We start from the raw sequence: 17,230 nt of genomic DNA on the forward strand, positions 1-17,230 counted from the left end.
CTCACACAACATCTAGATTTTAGTTGGACTTATCAAGGAATGAGCCCTTACCCTGAACATCTACGAGTATGATCCAACCTGATTTGTGGGGCAGACCAAACATCTAGTTCATTGACAAAAGCCCAAAAGCCAGAAAAATTGTAATGGGACTTAACAGGTACAATATTGGCCAGAGCTAGTGCAACATCCTAGACTTCTGCCCCTGAGATAAGATTGCCTCTCCATTTTTAGTTCAGCATAGCTGGGGTGACACTGAATTTGTTCAGTTTGGGACACCATCAGATTTTAACTTAGTCAAAACATCAGTGGTCCAGACCTAAGAATTTAGGAGAACCTTAGCGAATCGAAAACCCTGTCAAGCCAGTTTTGCTTTCAAAGGCCATGGGTGGGTTAAATTATAGCTGCCATTTTTTTCATATAAAGCTGCAGTGTTGCTGGGGCCTAGCCTGCTGCATTCTCGATTACACAATTTCCATTTAATAAGAGAGGCTTGTTGGCCCTTTCTACCTTGTTTGTTGTGTGTAAGTAACCTTGTTACTTGACATTGGGAATAGCAAGGTGGAGAGTCACACACCTCCATGGTTCAAGGGCTCAGTCTCAATAAGGGCTCCAATGACAAACCAAGAGCTCCTTTACGAAAGAGTTTTCCTGGTCACCATGTCAGGGAGGACATGATGGCAAAACATGATGCCATGGTGTAAAGGCTGCTTTTCACTGTCAAAGGCTCCCATGGCAAATTCATCAGCACCAACGTATGTAGTTCAAATAGGGTATGAGGGTTGATTGGCTTTAAAGCACTAGAATTGCTTATTGGTGCGGGGGAGGGGGGAGTTCCTGCTGGCACTTACAAGCATTCACATTACCAGTGTGTAAAATATCCATATGACTAATTATAGATTCAGTAGTAGAAGCCATAACAGCGGCACATTGAATTGGCTTGAGGGATTCCACCCACAAGGTTACTCAGGTTTCCTTCCCCACTATGAGCACTGCCTAAAACCCATATGTTAAACTTGCATACCCCTTCCTTTCATGGAGCCAAGTATGGTGGTGACTTCAGTGACTTTATCCAGCAGAGCCATAAATTTTGTGATTCTCCCCTCCCCAAAGCTCCCCAATATCCTCCTGGACACCAGAAGCACTGGATCCCACCCCTAAAAAGCTTTCTCTTTAAAGCAGCCTTCTCTTTAAAGGCATAGCGGGACAGCAGAGATCAGTGGGGAAAGAGGGAAAGACGCGAGGCATGCCAATAAGTAAGGTGCATTTCTGGCTTCAAGGGGTGCTGCACTTGGTCACAAGAACTTATCTATGTTTGTTTCACAAGAATTTATCTGTATTTCGGGGGTCCACTGGGTCATTCTCCACTGGGTCACTTTGTCAGCATTGTAAATGATCTGGAGCAGCAGCAGACTCAATTCCAATCAATGCCTAATCAATGGTTTCCCATGAGAGGTTTGTTTTTGTTTTCCCTCAGGAAATGCTTCCTCAGAGGATCAAAGCTCCCTCATAGCATCCAGGAGCCATTACAAAAACAAAACGAAGCAAAACAAATCAACAAAACCTTCAGATCTTTTACTGTCATCTTCAAGTGGGTCTGAGATGGGCATAATAGCCTGTAAGAGGGGCTGAGCTATATAAGACAGCCCCATTATTTCCATTCTTTCTGAATGAGCACTATATGCTCTTCCCCTTTTCTCTGAAAGGAAATAGCCAAAATTTTCAAGGTTCACCTGGTTTCTGCCCAAAGCTCCTGTGAAATCTCCTCCTTTAGTGCTGGTATAGGTTACCATCTCTAGAACTGCTGTCTGAAACAAAGCAGAAATCTGTCCTCCTAGCACTAATCTTTGTACTGGTTGTTACAATCGGTGGACCTGAGGCTGCTCACCATATTGGTGAGTAAGTCCCTCCTCCAACCCTCCTTCCCCATTTGTCCCTACCCAGAGAAGAATTAACCATCACTGCACACTGTTCAGACAGCTGTCTTTGAACCTATTTTCCAGTGGCCAGCATGCAACTGTGCCCCAATTTCTTTTCGTTAACAGACAATAAAGTTGAGAACCATTTATTTTCTGGCTGACCAAACAGTTTGATCGGCATGTTCATTATCAATTTTCAAAGCTTTCCTTTAAATTCTGTCAACCTGCATGGCTCTCATTTTTACTCTACCTGAAATCATGGTCTCTCCCACTTTATCCCAGCTTCATTGCTGAAACATCTTTCAAGAACTGTGGAGGGTTTGAGATTTTACCTAACTTGCAAGGTAATAAGTTAGCCTGCCATGAAACAGAGACAAAGATTCATGGATGCTGGGAGAAGACACAATACTCCCAATTCAGAGATAAAGGACTTTATTTCTCCTAACAGTACCAGGAGTCAGAGTCCATGAAATTTTGCATACATTATATGAATCTCAGTTCTTCCAGGGAGACAGACATGCAGAGGGCAAGATGACCGCTGCAAACAATACATTTCAAGAGAGGAATCCTAAGCTTAAGCAACTTGAATCTTCTATAATGGGAAGTAAGTATGTTTGCCCTTTGCTTATATAGGAATGCTGTCTTGCTGAGCTTTAGCAGCAAGCAAGCCTACTCTTTGCTTCAGAGTGAGACACTACGCCTTCCAAGTCTGATTATTATGAAACATCTTTGAAAACAAAGTCCAGAACAAAAGCAATTAATACCTCACTTACGAGACATGCAGATATACAAGAGATCCACTGAAAACTGTTCCCTAACAATAATAGTAATGTGAAATTATCACTAAACATAATTCATAATTTTGATAAAAATTGTCATAGACTCATTTAGGGAATTAAGAATATCTTTCCTAATAAACAAATACTTCCCATGTACGTTTCATGCTGTTATCTATGCAATGAAAATGAATGAATGTCTCTTTAATGTATTTTATTGAAGTTCATATACTTGTTTATATTCCCCAAATTAGCTAGTAACATTATGGCTTTGTGTTCTGAGAAACAGTGCTAAAATGTCTGTTGAACAAGAAAGGATAAAAACAAGTCACGGGGGATTGCCTGTGAGCTGGACAGTGTCAAGCAAAGCTGGTGAGTTCCTGCTTGGTGTACCTTGGTGATATCGAAAGAAGGAGGGAGTTACTGATGCTCAGAGGGCCTTAAGTCCTCATCTGAAATAGATTAATATATGTTTACCATGTAATAGCATGCTTTAGATAAGAGAGCTAACAAGTATTGTATTTGGTAACATCTGCTTTTATTTTATTGTAGTAGTGACTTAATAGGATCCATATGGAGTGAAGAGAGTTGTTTCACAAAATTACATATTGAAACTCTGTTTTGGAGGGATTGAGCAGTACTTTTCCCCTCAAAGGTGGCATTTTATGGTAATTTACTTCTTGCTAGCTAAAAACTATGATTTTTTACACAATTTGGATCGTAAATTCTGATTTAAGGTAGTGATTTCATTACCAACACATTTTTGTGAATTTGTAATTAATTTTACAATGGTGCTCAGCATATAAGCACATAATGAAGCAAGTATTTTTTAAATATAATGAAAAGGAATAATGATTTCTTGATAACAAAACTCACAATGTGGTTACGTTTACCAAACACAAAAAGACTTGAGATTTTTAAAGCCATGTTCAGGATAAGAGAAATACAATAGATGGAAACAGTCATACTCTTCAGAGGTGATTTTCATTGAAATTATCTATTAACAGAGACAAAGTATTCAAATTTTGGTTCACTTCTGTCTTCTCCAACCTGAAGAACTATTTCAATGTAGAAGAAGTGAGAGAGAGAGGAAATCCATGATGTTTGAACAATTAGCAAAAAGTAATCTTTTTACATATGCTCACGAGTTCTATATCCTCAAATCTTTCTGTCTGTAATTTCTAAATGTAACAAAAATTGATTTAATGGAAAAAGTAATGAAGTAAGAGTTAAGAGAGCAGCTGGTCTAACCTCGAGTAATTTGACTTGAATTATCTGGAATTAATTTTCTGGTAATCAAATGAGGTGATTAGAAATACACTTGTCTTCTTAAGCCTTCTTTTGGATTAAGAAATGTGTGGGCAAGTTAGATTGATGAATATATCCACCTTCTTACTAACCAATTGTGCTTTCTGTCTATAAATAATATTGAAATTTTTAGGAAATGTGATAATAATGAGTCCACAGTCGTGACACTGACCAAAGACATTACCCAAGACACCTTAGCATTTTGATTGGAGAATCACTGGAAAAGAATACCCTGCCTTCTAATGTGAGTCCTCCTGAGACATGGACATGTCAACAAGGTGACAACAAGGGGTCCAACTGACCATCTGGCTCTCACAAGATTCTAAGGGTAAACTGACAGTAATTGACCATTTTTAGTTTTTATAGGTCCATATACTATTACAAATTCCCTATGAACTAGCTTATTTTGGCCCAGTTCAGCAGACAGAGATCTTTAACACATAATAGCAAGTAAATGGAAGAGCCGGGTGTCTTCACCATTTATATGACATCAAACCTTGTTTCCTATGCACTAAGTCATACTATTACTAAATAAATAATTAAATGAAATAACATTGCTCTTCCTGGATGTCTCTTACCTATCTGAATAGCTTTCACAGCTACCTCCTTGAGGATAAAGATTAAGGCTTATTCATTATGGTACTTAGAGCCTAGCACAAAATTTGCACACACTAAGTGCTTATTAAATAACGATTGCATGGAACTAAGATCATGTCAAAAGTTTATGGAATGTAATAGTATTTTTCTCTTCAATGTAAAAGATTTTTATTTAGATGAACACTTGCAGCTCTCACTAGTTTTCTACTTGATATAAAAATCCAGAGTATTGAGATGTTTCAACATGTAATAAGTATGAGAAGATGATTTGAGAAAATAGGAAAAACTAGATGAATTCCTGAGTATCAGCATAAATATTTTCATGGATTATTTGGGAATTAATTGCAAATGAGCTATTCTCATTTGCCTGTTTAATTAAAAATAAAAATGGTTGGGGTGCCTGGGTGGCTCAGTGGGTTAAAGCCTCTGCCTTCGGCTCAGGTCATGATCTCAGGGTCCTGGGATCAAGCCTCACATCGGGCTCTCTGCTTGGCAGGGAACCTGCTTCCTCCTCTCTCTTTGTCTCTCTGCCTGCCTGTCTACTTGTAATCTCTGTCTGTCAAATAAATAAATAACATCTTAAAAAAAATAAAATAAAAATGGCTCAGGGTGACTAGTTGGCTTAGTCGTTAGAGCATGCAAGTCTGAATCTTAGGGTTGTGAGTTGGAGCCCCATGTTGGGTGCAGAGATTACTTAAAAAAATAAAAATATTTTTTAAAAACTGTTAAAAACTCAATAAAATAAAAATAAGTATATTACAATACATGCTATAGTAAAAGCTTTAAAAAAGAGAAAGGGTGTCATAATGGTTCAGATGAAACACTTGAAAACTTGAAAAGAAAAAGGAAAATGAAATGGAAATCAAAACATGACTGACTAAAGAAAAATTATTATATATGAAAGATAAAGGAGATCCATCAAGTACATATTAAGGAACAAATATGTACATAGGGAACAAAACAAATGAAACAAAAATATTCAATGATATGACAGAAGGAAATTCGCTGAAATAATGATATCTCTGAATTTTACCAGATTAAGTAGGAGCAACACCTTCTGGGGAAACTGACAAAAAAAAAAAAAAAAAAGAATAGGCTTCCAATATCAAAACTAAATAAAATTACAGATTTTTGAGCTATAATAGATATATAAAGAACTATATATTTAATGTGTACAATTTGATGAACTTGGACATATGGAAACACTTCCAAAACCCTTTATCACTATCAAGGTAACAGACATATCCAGTATCTCCCAGACTTTCCTTGTATCTCTTTGTACATAGCTCACTCCTAAGTTTTCACATGAATCATTGTCTTTCCTATTAGAATGAGATTATGATAAGGATATTCTCTAATATTTTCACTAGTTGTATTCTAAAATATAGTTAATTTGGGGTTGCTGTCCATGAATTCATTATCATGCAAGTCGCACACCTCTACTGCATTTTGTTTTAACTCATCTCTATCATATTGAATCTGCCTCCTGATTAAATAAAACTATTGGCTGGTTTGCTAATTTTGCTACATGAAGTGAATATGGGTTTTTTTTGTTGTAAAAAGGGGGTTGAAGCATACTACCCCTCTACTTGCTATGTGACATTAGGCAAATTACATATCTTCTCTCATACCATTAAAAGTTGCGGATCTGTGGCAAGGGAGATTTGTGTACTTGGTGATCAATTGAACTAAAAATGGTTTTGCCATCACCTTTGTAATTTCCACTCTTAGAATTCTATCATGTTAGCCAACTGATAATTCAGCTTTAATGTGGCACACTGTGTGCAAGCTCCTGGTAGCTCCTGAGAAAGAAAGATGCAGCCCATTGTATCTTCACAGGAACTGCAGCTGATTTAAGTCATAGGATCTCCACTTCTGTCAAGACCTCCACTCCTCTTTTTTTATTTTTTTTTAATTTTATTTATGTATTTATGTATTTGACAGAGATCACAAGTAGGCAGAGAGGCAGGCAGAGAGAGAGAGGGGGAAGCAGGCTCCCTGCCGAGCAGAGAGCCCCATGCAGGCCTTGATCCCAAGATCCTGGGATCATGACCTGAGCCGAAGGCAGAGGCTTCAACCCACTGAGCCACCCAGGTGCCCTGAGACCTCCACTCCTCTTGCCATTGCCTAGACTCTTTGCAACTCCTTTGTTATTTTCTCCATCATTTCTCTTTTGTTTGTTTTGCTTTCTCTCTCTCTCACATAATTCTCGGGTTTTGAACAATTATTTGTTCTGTGTGTTGCCTTACACCTGGTACGAGGTACACCAATTTCTAAGCTTTAAGCATAATCCTTTTTCATACATTGTACTTGGCTACTTTCAGTTGCTAGATCACAGGTCACTTTTACAGAGCCAGGAACATTTGTTAGTTTCTTCTTCTTCCTGTTTACTTTCTCTCTTCCTTTAGCACCTCCTCCCTCCCTTCTAATCTTCCTTCCTCCCATACCTGTTCTCCTGTAATTATGATTGTACTTCTTTCCTTAGGTTTAAGGAAGTCTAAACTTTGCTCTCCAGATAAGTGAAATGAAGCTCTTGTTAATATCACATATATATATATATGTGTGATATTATATATATATATAATATAATAGTATATATATACACTAAATAAATAAATTATATATATATAATACACACATTATATCTAATTTACAGATATAATTAAAAAAAGCTTTAAGTTATTGTACCTATTTGTACCCTAAGAAGACTTGCCATATAAAATATAAGATTCCCAGTCAAATCTGATTTTCAGATAAGCAACAGTTAATTCTTTAGTGTATATCCCAATAATCGCATGGGAAATAATTATACTAAAAATAATTTGTCCTTTACCTGAAATTCAAATTTATCCATGAGACCTGTTTATTTATACGCTGAATATGGCAATCTTAACTAAAGTATATTTTACAGGTCTAATAGATACTTTTTTTTTTAAATCAAGCAGCATTAAAAATCATTTTATATTTTTTTGAATGATTTATTTATGTATTTTAGCGAGAGAGCCTGTGCATGCAGGAGCAGGGGGAGGGGCCAAGGGATGAAGAAGAGAAGGAAAGAAGCAGACTCCCTGCTGAGTGAGGAGACCAAGTATGATGCAAGGCTCTATCTCATGAGGCTGAGATCATGACCTGAGCTGAAATCAAGAGTTACAGGCTTAACTGACTGAACCACCTAAGCACCCCAAAAACCACTTTATAATTTTTAACATTACAACATCTCCACCAAGAAGGTGGACCACATACACATTAAGAAAATTAGAAATTGCCAAATTTAATTGATAAAAATCTTTATTGATGTATATTATACTTGTTATCATAAAACTACCTATTTTTACTCTTATGATAATTCATTATTGTATTTTATTTAGTATAACTTATCTTTAATTCATTTTATTGGGATTAAAACCACAAATATTTGTTTAAAACAGGTAGTCACTTTACACTGAATCAATAACCTATTTATTCTAAACCACTTGGAAATTTTATTAATTTCCTTGAGCAACTGATAGTACAGAAGAAAAATCAAATACAAGAAGATTGCAACTCAGCAGATGCCAAAGCTTAAATGATTTAATGGGGATGGTTATAAAACATGATTTTTTTCTTCTTCTTTCATAAAAGTTGTAGTCCTTAGGGTAGAACAATTTCACATAGGCGTCAAGATGAAGAGCTATTTTTACATAGAAGTTATCTTTTTAAGTTATATAATTCATGAAGAAAAGTGATTATCGTGTGCTGCTACACCTACTCTGAGGAAAAAAAAAAAAAAAAGCATTTGCCCGGATTAAAAGCTTTCCTCCCCTTTCACATATACGCTATGATGACCCCTAGTGGTAAAGTCAGGCAAATGTGCCATGCTTAAGCAGACACAGCCAGATAGATACACATGCGTAGTATAGCTTTTAAGAAGATTCATGTGGGTATAAAAACTTACCTTACTATTACATCAGTCCATGTCTTCCTTTGAATTTTATTCAGAGTGATCTAGGAAATACTTTCATTTCCTTAGTACACTCAGAATATGAATCTTAACTAAAGTAATGGGGAAAAGATCAGGTTAAATTGTATTTATACCTAGTTCAATATTTTAAATTCTGACTTTTTAAAAAAGATTTTATTTATGTATTTGACAGACAGAGATCACAAGTATGCAGAGAGGCAGGCAGAGAGAGTTGAGGGTGGGGAGGAAGCAAGCTCCCTGCTGAGCAGAGAGCCCAATGTGGGGCTCAATCCCAGGACTCTGGGATCATGACTTGAGCCAAAGGCAGAGGCTTTAACCCACTGAGCCACCCAGGTGCCCCTAAATTCTGACTTTTTGCAATACGGGTACTGGTTATGGCTTTTGAGTTAACGCCAATTTATATGTTCACAGTGTTTGAGAAATTTAGGATACTTCAGAAATCCTCTGATTTCAAATTCTTCATTTCTCATAGAGACTATATGGAGCAAAGAATGGCTGGGAGGCTTAATTCAGTCAGCTATTTACTGACAGAGCTAGAACTATGAAGTAGACTCCAGACTACTGTCTCAGTGTAATTCTCATACCTGGAAGTGCCTTCTTACAAAAAGGTCACAATATTTACTGTAATAGGGGAAAAAAAGCAGAAATGTGTGGTTCTGTATAGGGATCTAATAGTCATTAAAGTAAGCCTATGATATCTTTCCTGAAGGAAGGTATTAATCTTATTCTTTACACAATATATTCATACCCCAAGAGGAAAGAAATAAAGTCCTGCTTTCTGATTAATGTTAAGGTACAGCTAAGTATATATATCAATGACAAATAAAACTTGGAAAGTTTTAAAAATTGAATTTAATAATCTTAAGCCATTATGTTATAATAACAAAGGATCAAGAAATATAACCATACAAAACTCTGAAAATATAGATTTCATTTGCATAGAGAATTTTACATTCAATTTTAGTATGGAATTTTAGTAAGAGCTCATAAATATTTAAATAATTATGATGTAATAAAGGTGTTTTTTAAATTTAAAATCTTGGGGACATGGTAGAGAGGATTCAAATCCCAGAAAGAAAAATGAACTAGCTAATCTTTACAGAGTTAAACCTTGAGTTAAATATTTTTTGGCAACTATATGTATGTATTATTTTGTTTAAAACAATTGCAGCCTCAGAGGAGATTTTCAGGTATATTTTTCTGCTCCTGGTCAGAATCCTAAATCAAGAGTTTTCATGTTTTTAATGTTCATTTTTATTTATTTTTTAAAGATTTATTTATTTATTTTAGAGAGAGGGTGTTCCTGCATGCCTACAAGTGGGGGAGGGGAAGAACAGAAGGAGAGGGAGAGGAGTGGGAGAGAAGTAAACTCCCCACTGAGCTGGAGCCCAATGTGGGATTCCATCTCATGACCCTGAGATCATGACCTGAGCTGAAACCAACAAGCTGAGCCCCAGGCTCCCCTAATATCATTTTTTTTTTCAAGATTTTATTTATTTATCAGCAAGAGAGAGAGAGAGCAAGCTCACAAGCTGGAGCAGGGGCAGGCAGAAGGAGAAGCAGGCTCCCTGCTGAGCAAGGAGCCTGACACGGGACTTGATCCCAGGGCCCTGGGATCATGACCTGAGCCAAAGGCAGATTCTTAACCAACTGAGCCACCCAGGTGTCCCTCCCCTAATTTTATTTTTAAATGAAGGTAGTTGAATGGCTTTGCTGATAGCGTATTTTATATGTGTGTGTGTATAAATTCAAAAATTATTTGCTATATAATTTTGATATGGACAAATTATGAACAAGTTGATCAAAATCCCAAAGATCATATGTGCTTGGAAACACCACTGAATATTTTGCTTTGTAAAGTAGTCAAACTCCCATCTTTGGATGTCTTCAAGAAGTAGTTGAATGACTACTCATTAGGAATATTTAGAATAAATGTTTTCATTGGGTGAGAGCATGAAATGAGACATCTACTCCTTTCCATTCAATGAAGTGTTTCTGTAGTTTTTAGATTAACAATTGAGTCCTCATAGTCCTATGAGGTTTGGCTTTAATCCAACTTAAATGAAAGCTTAAAATTAAGCAACGTTTCATATAAATTATATCCAGCTAACTTCATTACCTTATTTTCCAAGGTAAAATGAACATCTGAGTAAGATTCTTTAAAGGTAGAAAAGTAAAAGTTATCTTAAGAATGACTACACTAAATAGATAAAGAAGATATGGTCCATATATGCAATGGAATATTACTCAGCCATCGGAAAGGATGAATACTCGACTTTACATCAACATGGATGGGACTGGAGGAGAGTATGCTGAGTGAAATTAGTCAAGCAGAGAAAGTCAATTATCATATGGTATAACTTACTTGTAAAATATAAGGAATAATATGGAAGACACTAGGAGAAGGAATGGAAAAGTGAATTGGGAAAATCAGAGGGAGAGACAAACCATGAGAGTCTGTTGAGTCCAAAAAACAAACTGGGGAGCGGGGGCGGGGGGGATGGATGAGCCTGGTGGAGGGTATTGAGGAGGGCACTTATTGCACGGAGCCCTGAGTGTTTTACATAAACAAAGAATCTTGGAACACTGCATCAAAAACTAATGATGTATTTTATGGTAACTAACATAACACAATAAAAAAAAAAGAATGAATGACTACATGAAGAATTTTTTAAAAAGTAAAAGTAATTAAAAATAAATGCAGAAGTACCTTTGATAAGGACAAATTCCAAAAAAGAGTTAATCATGTTCCAGAATTATTTTATAGTATTTTATAGTAGCTCTTTTTTTTATATAAGATTTTATTTATGTATTTATTTACTTATTTGACAGAGAGAAAGAGAGAGAGAGCGCGAGCGTGCACCTGTGTGTAGAAGCAGGAAGAGGGGTAGAGGAAGAAGCAGGCTCCCCTCTGAGCAGGGCGTCTGATGCAGCGGGAAGCATGATGAGGGGCTTGACACCAGTGTCCTGGGATCATGACCTGAGCCAAAGGCAGACGCTTAACTGACTGAGCTACCCAAGTGTTCCTTTTATACTAAGTCTTAAATTGCGTCTCTGGGTAGTATATTTGGTTGTCCTATAGAAACTATAAGAGTCTAAGCCAAGGCATAGAATATTTTCCTGACTCCCTAGGTTAATACGATGATAATTTTACTTAAAATACATGATGACAATTGATATAGAAGAAAATCTTGGGTGTAAACAATTTAGATAATTTTTCTCTTTCATTTTTAAGACTTTCTTTTGGATAAGTTAGTTTTAGTCTTATAAAGAACAGTCACATATTTTACCAAAAAAACTAAGTAATTACTAAATGTGATATCACATTATGAATTGACACTGACTTAAGCTCTTATATAAAAACCAGACTGCTTACATTTTGATTATATACTCACAAATTCTGTAAGTCTTAGCTCATTTGAAATGACTGTAGCTATTTTTTTCAAAGAAGAAATAAATTCTTATAAGCCTTCCCATTTCCAGATATTGATTACTTTATAATTTGCAGTGAATCAGTCATTTATTTTTGGTCTTGCCTAGAAACACTATTCCAACAAAAATGGGATCAGATATCTTAATGATATTACTAAAACAATGATAACATCTAACATGTATAATAGGGAAAATGAATCTCTTGGGGGCAAGGATTTTATAAATGTGTATGAACAGGAACTCCCTATTAGACTATCAGACCATTAGAATGCTCTACTCTTCAATGAAGAGGGAAACAGTCAGATAGTAAAAGTTACAGTAGACAACCAAGTTCATTATCATACTAAGTTTGTTACTAATAAGCAACAGATGAATGATTCTGCCTATTTGAGAATTAAGGGAGTGAGGTTAAATCATTTCAAAATCATGAAACGTACAGTGGAAGCACTAGATACAAGGAACTAAGATTATTCAACATCTTTTTCATCTTTCTATTACTGTCTTTCCTCTAATTATAACTACAGTGATATAGGTTAATTCACTTTTATTTTTGTTCTTATATGTAGAAAAGGACATTTCAACTTAGATGTTTAGTTTCTCATTACTGTGGGAAATTAGCTCATAAAAGATTTTCTGAACTCCATAAGTTTAAATTCCAATTCAATGCCTCTAATTTAATATAAAATATTCACTTCTATATCATACATTTTTATTGTGATCTTACGGCTTTTATGGGTGCCAATCTAATTTCCATTCTGTTTTCCATTTTCTTTTCTTTGCCCATGAACTAATGAAAAGCACATTTACTATACCACTCAATAGTTCAAAAGAGGCTAATTATATTTTGATAACAATGTTAAAGACTGCCATTCTATAGCTCCTTTTCTTTTGCTAAGAAATGAAAACCTTTATCATTTCTATTAATACCAGTTAAACACACAGCACTTGTTACTCTCTAATATAACCTATTAGAAATGTTCTCATAGTGTCTTCACTTTTAACATTTCTTACTTGTTTTAACTTCCTTTGTTAACAACAGTCCCAATGAACCTTTCCTGCTTGCTTTCTGCACGTATAGCATGACATAGTCACATGCTGTAATGATTCCTTATGCAGTTTAGCAGTTCAAAATTTATAGAAAGGGTCTACACATAATACTTCATTTAATCTTCACAACTGCCCAGAGAGTATGACATCCCATTTTATAGATGAAGAAAATGAGATTTAGAAATATGATTTCCCCACAGCTGTGCAGTGTCTAAAGGTATCCTTAATTCCTTTTCTCCATTAAAAAAAAAAGATTTATTTACTTAGAGAGAGAGAGCACGAGCATGAGCATGGGGTAGGAGGAGGGACAGAGAGAGAGAGAGAGAAAATCTCAAGCCACTGTGCTGAGTGAGGAGCCAGACATGGGGCTCAATCCCAGGACTCTGAGACAGAACCAAGAGTTGGGTGCTTAACTGAGTCACCCAGGCACCTCCCCTCCTCTCCAGCCACCTGCAGAATAATATGTCCTTTCTTATCAGCTCTGTTACCCCATTCTAAATCATGACAAGTCTGATAATCCATAGAGCACTATACAATTTTAGTCTACCACAATTATTTATATGGCCTGGGTGAAACAGCAATGAAACTATGTCTTAACATGGGATATTTGTTCCTGGTGTTTTCCTGCATGTCCAACATAGTTTACAATGAATCTTTTTCTTTTGGAGAAGCCATCCAGCTATAAATCAGAATCTATCTGTCGTTACCTTTGCCAACTAGTCACAGGACTTACTTAACTTCCATCTGTTTATTGGGCCTCTATTCCTCCCCTTCCCCCTCCTCCTCCCCCTCCCCCCACCCCTCCCCCTCCCTCCCATCTCCCCCTCCTCCTCCTTCTTCTTCTTTTTAAGATTTTATTTATTTATTTGACAGGGAGAGAGAGAGAGAATGAGAGGAGAGAGGTCAGCAGGAGAAGCAGACTGTCTGCTGAGCAGGGAGCCGGATGTGGTCCTCGGTTCCGGGACTCCAGGATCATGACCTGTGCCAAAGGCAGTCGCTTAACCAACTGAACCACCCAGGTGCCCTCTATCACCTCTTCGGAAGGACAAGGAATTTAAAGGAGAGAACTTTAAAAATTTCTTTCCGACTTATTCATGCCATGTCTATGCTGAACATGATATGTAAGAAGAGTAGAAGGGAATGCTTCAATGGACTGGCATGAAGAAACATGGGAGACAAAAAGAAGAACAAATGTACGCACAACATACTGGACGCTACTGCAGTGGTTAGTAATGAGACGGCAGAGTGTGACGTGATTAACTACAAGTGCAAGTGAAGGAATGAATCACAGTTGTATTGGACAGGAAGACATGACAGCTACCAGCGACTGATTCAACACAGAGCATAAATTATTATTAGTCAGAAGTGTTCAAGGCTTAGTGAGAACATGGGTCCAGATGAACAAGTGGGCCCAGACTGAAATGTGGGAACTAAGGGATACCCCATCTCAGGAAAAGGTGATAAAGTGGGTTGGGGACCTACTGGGTTTTAGACAAAAGCGATAACGTGAATTCTAGACCATAGGATTGAGCTTAGGGCTAGAAATGTGAAAATCACTAGGGTAGAAGTAACAGATAAAACTTAGTAGCCAAGAATCTCTCTGAGGAAAATGGTAGAGCAAGACAACAGAGTTAGACTCTGAGCTTCCAATCCTCTGTGTGTTACAGCACACCAAGGTCGCTGGGGAGAACATAGGAGTTGTAGTGCTGGAGGAATGGCCTTACAGGGTGATGGACCCAGCGATAGCCACAGACAAGACTCCCCCACCACCTTAGCCTAATGGTAGCAAAGGATGTATGCCCAGTTTGTTTTTGTTTCCTTCTCTTGTCTGATGAATTCCTCATACTTCCCAGCCATCTTGGACCTCCAAACTTCAGGTACTACCTGATAAAGAAATGGGGAGGCCCTGGAGGCCATTTCTACTCACTCACCTAGACCCAAATCTTATCTCTTTTACGTTTTGTACTGCTAGCTACTTATTTATGTCGATGGTAAATCCAAGTGAAAACAACTTTAAAATCCAAGACTTCATTCTTATCTGTCTGAGACCCTAACCAAACTGAGGTGGTCTGTCTTAACTCTTTACCTTTACCTTTTTTACATTCTCAGTCACTTGGTATTTTACAGTGGCTAATGAATGTTCAGTGGAGGAAAGAGTGAACAAATGAGTAGAAAACCAAATATTTGAGATATATATAGTTAAAGGAGAGCATAAGTTGATGAAGGAAGCAGGGGAAAAAAAATTATCTTCCAGGGTTCCAGGGCAGTGATAATAGCTAACAACTTCTCAGCTTTACCCTGTGTATGAATCACAGGGAGATCTTGGGGTGCAGCAGAGACCCAGCCTTTCTAACAAGCTCTCAGAGCTTGAGGTTCCACGAGGGAGCACACTTTAAATGATAAGGCTGTAGGGGACTGTTCTACATATGCATGCTCCTGCTAATAACAGATATATGTGAGAATGCCTATAGCTCAGCCCTAACTCATATTCTGCGAATTAAAATAAAACAAAACACTGTAGTTTCAATGGATGCAAATGGAGAAGAAAGCCCATAAATTCAAATGATAGAAGAATCAACAAGTTTATATAACTTCTAAGCTAGAGAACTCATTTCTAAGGCTCTAGTTCATTAAGAAATTGGGCTCCATGAGGGTTATATTACTCACCTCTAATGTTATTTTAGGTAGCTGTAATCATTCACACATCTCAGCATGCCACTCAACTGCTCACTTATAAGTACCTGTCATTTGCCTCTTGGGAGTCATACATATCATTTCCTTTTTCAGACCCCTTTGCTCCTAAGTAATTTTTATTGAATTGCTATTAACCTTTGCCAGGGTCCATTGTTATTTTCCTTTGGCTTTCTTATTCATTTTCTTTTAATCTCGTTTGGATTCTCTGTTCTCCATTCACACGAAATTCTGAGATTGTTCATTAGTTTTGTGAAATTGTGAGAAGAAAGGAAGTATGTGACAGGAAGTACACACAGCAAGGGCCAAGAGTTGTGAGGACAGATTTAATTAACACTCTAAAGGGGAGAATGATATTCTACATTTTAACTTACTGAGGATAGAAAAACAAGACCTTCTCTAAGAAGACCACCAACTAAGAAGCTAACACTACTGAGATATGAAAGTAGGAACTTCTTCATGATTTTGACTCTTAAAAGATGAGCCTCCCTTACAGATGAGAGATGGAATAACAAACTTATCTGACAAGGAAAGCGATTACATTTCCACAGGTACCCAGATGAGTCCATATGGGGAACTGTTTTGTCAGGCTTATTTTACTAGCACAGATAAAAGGTCCAAAAAACAGTAGATATTAAATGCTTACTAGAACATTTGAAGTAAAAAATATAAGCACTTCTAAAAGGTGACTGTTTCCACAGAGTTGGCAAACATACAACAAATGCAATGAAAATTCAATTACCTCCTCCCAAGAATTCTTTTAGGGTAAAAGTCTAAAGCCTGAAGTGGCATACAGGACTTTTCCTGATAAGATCTCTGCAACCTCTGACCTTAACCTTACTTTACACACCCCCTTGGTGTCCAGGCCTGACAAACCATTTGTAGTTCTTCAGATACTTGTAATGTTTACTCCTCCATGGCACACACGTCTGAAATATCCTTCCTTTTCTTATCTGACTGGTCAATTTCTACTCTTTCTTCAAGATACCCTTTGAAAACCAGTACTTTCATGGTGCTTTCTCCAAGGACCTCAAGGAAAATCAAATGCCTCTTTCACCCTGTTCTGTAGCATCTCACATATGTAATTACCTGAGTCCTTACAACAGTACCATAATTATTACATGTCGGTCTCAGTATTTTTTTTAATTTATTTTATTTCTGTCAGTATTTCTAGAATTCTGAATACATATTAATTCATTCATTGCTCATTGAATGCCCACCAAAGACTTTAATAAATGTTTGCAAAAATGTATTATTACTAATCATTAATTTGAGATTAACTTTTGACTTTATGATTCCCTATTCTTATTTCCTTGTTTCTTGGCTCCTTAAGGGCTTAAGTCTCCAAGGATACCTCACTAAAATAGGCCCTTATAGTTTCACCGCTGGACTACAGCCTTTTAAAACCATTACTTCTTTGCACTCAGTTTGTCCCCATCGCCAATCCTACGTATAATTCTGAAGATAATCTTTCTTAGTATCTATTCCTATCTAAAATGGTT

Source organism: Mustela putorius, unplaced genomic scaffold, assembly GCF_011764305.1.
Source record: "Mustela putorius furo isolate JIRA1106 unplaced genomic scaffold, ASM1176430v1.1 tig00003846_pilon_pilon_pilon, whole genome shotgun sequence".
In the NCBI taxonomy this organism is placed as follows: Eukaryota; Metazoa; Chordata; class Mammalia; order Carnivora; family Mustelidae; genus Mustela; species Mustela putorius.